Source organism: Danio rerio, chromosome 9 (assembly GCF_049306965.1).
Source record: "Danio rerio strain Tuebingen ecotype United States chromosome 9, GRCz12tu, whole genome shotgun sequence".
Taxonomy (NCBI): domain Eukaryota; kingdom Metazoa; phylum Chordata; class Actinopteri; order Cypriniformes; family Danionidae; genus Danio; species Danio rerio.
In genome coordinates, this window is record NC_133184.1 from 58,365,190 (window position 1) to 58,372,500 (window position 7,311).

General features: G+C 35.4%; 1 protein-coding gene across 5 annotated transcripts in view; it reads left to right on the forward strand.

Moving 5' to 3' along the window:
• The first annotated feature begins 668 nt into the window (after nt 1–668).
• The window catches only part of edar (ectodysplasin A receptor), a 74,673-nt gene continuing 68,030 nt past the window's right edge, over nt 669–7,311 (forward strand). For 4 of the 5 annotated variants that reach the window (XR_012385035.1, XR_012385033.1, XR_012385034.1 and 1 more), the window contains exon 1: nt 669–853. The gene's annotated coding sequence lies outside the window, so the exon portion shown is untranslated. 5 annotated transcript variants of the gene reach the window in all.

The window sequence follows — 7,311 nt, forward strand, 5'->3', positions numbered from 1 at the left end:
TACATCTCCACTGTAAATAATATCTGTAAATCAGCCATGTTCCATTCATACTGACTCATCTTTTTAATTTTCTGTTTATTTCTGCTTTTGAATGTCATTATGGAATATTGAGCTTTCCTCCAAAACTTCATAACCTTTAAAAGCTAGAAAAAACTGACTTTTGTGTAATAGTGTGTAGTGCTGTATTGTGTGTGTTGGTGTTGGATATTACACTACAGACAGCTCGTAATAAACTGCAGCACATCTTCTGCTATTCTACACACTTATTCCTCTACATATTATTCATGACATTATATTATTTTAAACTGGTAAAATGTTAGTAAAAGTCACTTCGTTGAACTGTAGAGTTGAACTTTCAGCATCAAAAGTGGACAAAAAAGAGATCAACATCTTTTACAGTGTAGAATAAAGACTGGCAACACTGTGTGTGTGTGTGTGTGTGTGTGTGTGTGTGTGTGTGTGTGTGTGTGTGTGTGTGTGTGTGTGTGTGTGTGTGTGTGCGTAAGCGCCGCTAGTGGGCAGCAGTGAGCAGCTCTAGGTCTGCTTTACCTGTGCTCAGGTTGCATTGGGCGGAGAGCATCTCTCTCTCTCTCTCTCTCTCTCTCTCTCTCTCTCTCTCTCTCTCTCTCTCTCTCTCTGTGTGTAGGTGTAGGTGGAGTCAGGCAGTCAGTCTCAGCCTGAAGCGCTTTAAAAGGCGTCGGTCGGTCTGATGGTCGGTTTTTGAAGGATCTCTAATGTTCTGAATCACCGGAATTATCTGAGCTGATCTGTTTCAATCTGATCTGATCTCCGGTCACTCTCTCCAGCTCGGTGTTTCACCTGTGAGTGTCCAGCAGCGCTCCGTCTCCCGCAGGTAAAGGCGCCTCAGGAATGCCGCATTTGCCAAATTCCTGCTTTAATGAGATGCGCGCACACACACACACACACACACACACACACACACCGTTAGCGCTTTATATTGATTTATTTTCACACACACAGTGTTTAGAGCGTTTAAAGTGTTGTTCTGGTGTATCAGCGCTGTCTGATTGGCTCATTGTGGAGTTTGTGTTTGTTTCTTGTGTGAGTTTTCTTTGATGTTGCGCGTTTTTTCTCTTTGATGTGCGCGCTTTCTGATGCGCGCGCGTGTGCGCGTGTGTGTTGTGGATCAGGACTAGTTCTGGTAATGCTTTGGTTTAGTTGTGATGAGAGGAGAGGGGAAGTCCTGCATGTGTTTGAGACATGTGTTTGCATGCTCCGCTTCTGAAGTCTGCTGCTTTGAACTGCTGTTGCTGCTGGAGGAGAAGGAGAATCAACAGACGAGCTGAAATATCAGCTCAAAACACCAACAATGATCACACTGAAACACTGCAGAAGTCAAGCATACTCTGGATGGAGTGTGTGTTTTAATGAGCGATCATTGATTAATGACTTTAATGAAATCTGCTTGTAACGCATTCATTGCTCTACAGTATTTATTCTGATTATTTGCTTGTTTTGTTTTGTGATTGTGTTGGTTTACTCATGCGCTCTTACATATATCTTTTTAAATGAGCATTTATTTGCAATTTATTCAGTTTTATGTATTGAAATAAAACAGAAAAGTAAGCCACAATGTCAAGGAAAAGGCATCAATTCAAAGGCCATCTATCTAAAATAAAGAAAGCAATAACAAAACAATCCAACAAGTGCGAAATTACAAAAACAAAATAGATATATAATATATTCTAATAATAATAATGATAACACATAAGAAGTAATGTATATAATAAATACAGATTATTTAAAATGTCGCACACATACACACACAAACACAAAACTATAAAATAAAATCATAAACTCCGAAAACAAACCATGTATAAAACACGCATGCCTTTACACAGTTATATACAGCATAACATGATTCTTTAAGCGTCTTTTAAAACTTTAAGAAGATGAACAAATATTTAATAACACGAGAGCAAATATGTTGTATTCACATCGCTGATTATTTGCCGTGTAATGATGATCAAGACGAGTAAACAGATCTTTTATTTGAATCAACTTTCTAATGAATCGGTTGAATGAATCAATTGAACCGAATCCCCTAGGCAGCTGTGGATATAAAACATGTGGTATTTTTACAATATCTAATCACATCTGCATGCCTTTAGCGTTTTCAGGTCACTTGTACGGGTTTTTGTAATGATATTTTTGAAAATATGAAGTGGAAATGACTTTTTTTGCAATATTCTAACAAGGACTGTGTCTGTTGTTGTTGCACTTTATAAGCATTGTATACAGAAATCTGATATCTTCATTTATTATTCTAAATTATTCACTGGTAATCGTGTGAAAGGAACCCTTCTTATTATGTGCAATTTCGTTCATCTACATTTATTTCTTATTTGCAGTTTAATTGTTGAATTATTTACTAAATCAGTGTTTTGCATTTTCATAAAACGCTAATATCTGGAAACAAATGTTGTGTAATTTCGCTGATTAATTGCAGTATATCATAATTTTCCCAGTGATGGGTTGCACCTGGAAGGGCATTCGCTGTGTAAAACATACTGGATAAGTTGTCGGTTCATTCCGCTGGGAGACCCTGGATTATTAAAGGGACTAAGCCCGAAAGAAAATGAATGAATTAATAATGAACATGACGAGTCAGACGATCTTCTCTTGGAATCAACTTTATAATGAATCATTTAAAATGACTCAATCGATCCGAATCCCAAAGGCTGCATAGAGCACAATTAAACACTTTTAGCTACATGTATATACTATTTGACATAATCTAATCATAATATATGCATGCATTCAGAGTTTTCTTGCCAAAGAAACTCTTGTCATGTGCATTTTTACTGATCTACAACGTGTATTTTGCTTATTTGCAGTTTAATTATATACTAAATTAGCTTTTGCATGTTCATTCTGTGAGTGTAAATGTCAGAGGGGAAAGAGTGTGTTCACTGTGCTGGTAATCACTGTGTTTTGCAAGATAATAATCATAATAAAAAGACGATCTTCCCTTCGAATCACCCATTGTAATGAATCGGTTCAAATGACTCAAACGAACCGAATCCGTAAATCAGCGTATAAGCGGCAGAGACAGAACTCTCTACGCGTTTGGATTTTCAAAAGATAAACTCTTATAATTAATAGTCTATTAGATGTTTTTGCATCTGACCTTATTTAATTATGTATTTATATCCATGCATTTAGAGTGTTTAGGTCATTTATAAATGCTTTATTTGTCTTGCAGTGATGCCATTTATAGTGGTTCATTTTATAGTGGTTGTAACAAAATTACAATGGGTTTTTATAATTTAGAGGTCTGATATATGACAATAAATAAAATAAATTATATATTTTATATGTAAAATATAAATATAAATATATATATATATATATATATATATATATATATATATATATATATATATATATATATATATATATATATATATATATATATATATATATATATATATATATATATATATATATATATATCATTATCAGAATCAGAAAGAGCTTTATTGCCAGGTATGCTCGCACATTAAGGAATTTGTGTTCGTGACAGAGTTTCTACAGTGCAATTACAGAGACAGGACAAAAAAACGTAATAAATATATAAAAAGACTATATATATATATCAGATATCTGTGTTGTATTTGATTAAATATTATTATACACTATTAGATTACTTTAATTAAGAGATTTCACTGAGATTGAAAGGTTTGTGTGATGGATTAAATGCATTTAAAGCTATAATAAATGAATAAGACCTGGTAAATTTTAATGTGACCTCAGAATGTTGAAGCCTGGCATTTTAAAAGAGTCCTTTAGGGCATGAGAGCGTCTGAAGATGAAGAAAGCGCAGTATTCTCCTCTCGCTGTTGGTCAGAGATCTCATTCATCTCTATTTGATCTCGCTTTTATTATTCCTCTATTCTGTACGTTTAAAGAGCAGCTAGAGCTGTATAAAGGGATTAGTTGACTTTTCTTAAAAAGAGAGAGTAAACTTGTTGCATTGTCATCCTGCAACTGTTTTGCAGCATATGAAATGTCTCAAACACTATATTAACTGTCCAAAATGGGGAAAATTTGTTTTTACTCTCTGATAGTCAAAACAAGTAAAAAAAAAATACTAATTCTATGTTAAATTTGCATTAGAAAATGCCACAAGACCACATAAATGCACATCATTTTTCTCTAAAAGTACATCATATCAAAAGGTTTTATTCTAATTAGTTTCCAATAAGCCCAAATTGCAAAGAGAAATAAAAAGTGCATGTAAAATACAGCTCTGGCCTTAAGAGGATGATTATAAAGTGAAGTTAATGGGTATACTGACTTCAAGTGAAACCCCCTTGTTGACTCAACAGCTTTACTGCCTTGTTAAAGTAACTAAGTGTTTTTTTACAGTGTATATCAGTCGAAAGGCTGTGAATAAATAAAAGCGAGCCTCATCCTTCTACTGTTCAGAATATTCAGATTGTTGTATCGTCAGTAAATGTAGTGTACTTTATAAAGTCAGTAAAGCATTTTTGCATATTGCGATAACACTGTATGATTAAAAACTGTTGGATATTTTGCATACTTAAAAATATATGCATGCTTCTAGTCGCATTAAAATGAAAATTCTGACATGATTTACTGTATTTTTTTACCTTCATGTTGTTCCAAACCTCCATGAGATTCTTTTAACATACAGCAGAAGACATTTTAAGGAAAGTTGCTGTTCAGGTGAAAATAAATTAACAAAATAATCATTATTTGCCTCCTTTACATGAGAAATAAAAATCAAATACGTCAATGGGGATCATAGATCATTTGATTGTTGTAGAGAATAGAGTATATTCTCAGAACATGATGACAGAATGTTCATTTACTGGGTGAACTAACACAAACCGCTCTTTAAAATAGACCTGACAGTGTTTTATAATGGCTACTACTCATTTCAGAACATTAGAAAGACTATTAGAGTATTAACACAAAAGGAGATATTTTGAAGAATGCTGAAAACGGGTAACCATTGACTTCCATAGTAGGAAGAACAAATACTATGGAGGTCAATGGTTACCGGTTTCCAGCAATTCTAATAATGAAGGCAGACTTGTAATTTGTGGATTATAGTGTGGATAAGTTGTCATCATATTTGCATGATTATAGTATGTAGCGTTCCCTTTACGGTGCGTTCATCATTCTACCAATCTTCTGAAATGATGATGATGGGGGTGGTTATGGTGTCTCGTTCTGAATCGCAGGTTTTTAATTTTAATTGCGCTGCAGTTTTTGCTTTAATCTCAGTACATCAAAGAAGGATTGAGTTACAGATGCTTTACACAGCAGTGATTCACACTTTCCATTTATGAGGAGAATCACAACAACACACAGACGGCTGAATATCAGACACACCGCTCCGCTTTCATGATGGAAGCCATCATAATCATTCATTCATTCATTTTCCTTCAGCTTAGTCCCTTTATTCCTCAGGGGTCACCACTGCAGGATGAACCACCAACTATTTCAGCGTATGTTTTACGCTGCAGATTTTGTCAATCGCAGCACGATTAGCTCTCTCAGCCACTGTAGCTATTCATTCATTAATTTTCCTTCAGCTTAGTCCCTTATTTATCATGGGTCGCCACAGTGCAATGAACCGCCAACTATTCCAGCATATGCTTTACGCAGTGGATGCACAGATATCATTCATTAAAGTGAGAAATGTCACTTCTTATGCCTGAACGCTTTAAACTGACATGCTCAAAGCCCTAAAAACACACAAGTTATACATGTTTTGGAAACTTTATGGTTAAACATTGCAATGACAAATCATGAATGTTTCAAATGTAGCTCCTGATCAATTATAAAACAGATTATACCAGTTTGAGATTGTAGATCTTGCGATGTGACTATTACAAATACAAAATAATGACAGATGAATCACGATGATGTTGATCTGTAACTGTTTGTAAACTTTTGATATTATTTAATTCATCAGTTTTTTAAGTATATGTTTTCAGATTCCTTACAATCAATCTAAATCTGTTCAAATCCAGTACTATTAGATTTAAGCAGTTAAAGAGATGTGAATATAGTATAAATATGTCTAGCTGTAAAGAAAAAAAGGCAGATCCAATTAGTTAATGAGACTTACTAAATATTCGGGGACAAAAATGATGCAGCTCCACACAACAGATTAAGTCCAATGTGTTTTAATTTAACGAGAAGAGTTCAAAACCTGTTGGATATATTGAGATCACTACATAAATCTTGTTCTTATTTGCTTCCTCTATGTTTAACCAAGTGTGGGTTATTAATAAAGGAATTTCAAGAGGATCACATGCTTATGATTGATCACAGCTGGTGCTGCATCAGATGAATACTGGCTCACTGAAAATAACCTGAGATTTCCACTTCAGTCATCTTCATCTTGAAGAATCCCCCATTTACTCCTCCCCTTCTCCTGGTAGGGTGGCACGGAGGCCCAGTGGTTAGCACTGTTGCCTCACAGCAAGAACGCCACTGGTTCGAGCCCTCACCGGGCCAAGTCGGCTTTTCTGTGTGGAGTTTGCATATTCTCCCCGTGGGTTTCCCTGGTTTACTCCCACCGTCCAAAGACATACATCATAAGTAAATTGACTAATCCAAAGTAGCATCTTAAGACAAACCCTTATATATACAAGCCAGCTATATTTCAGCCATTCCTAACACGTTCACTCGAGATCTACCTGTGCTCAAACTCCCCTCTCGCCCTGCAAATGGGAGGGAGCCCCGGACTTTTTTGCGTGTTTACTTTCTATAGCTTCAGAGAATCCAGAAAGGTCCACATATTGATAAACAATGTCTCCCTGAAGGACGACAGCTGTGTCCTAAAAGTGTTCAGCCTTCATGAAAGCACAAAGATAGACAATGATTGATTTGTTTCTCTAATGTTGGAGTAATTTTAGAAAAAGACACCAAACCTGAAGATAAAGACTCATTGTTTAGGTTTTTCTGCTGTTAAAATGACCCATTATTGACCCGTATAAGTCAACAGGAGGATTAACAGGAGAAAGAAACTCATAAAGGTCTGGAACCACTTGAGGGAGAGTAAATAATGAGTAAATGTTCATTTGTGGGTGAACTGTGCCTTAGTCAGTTTCCTCATCCATGTGTTCAATTCAAGTCTATTTGTGCATCAGCTTAACAGAAAGAGCACATTATTACATTACAGTCAAAGTCAGAAACATGTATTAGGTGGGCAGGTTTTTTTTACGATAATAATGATATGTAGCGTCAAGCGTAACGCATATGCATACACTCACCGGCCACTTTATTAGATACACCTGACCAACTGCT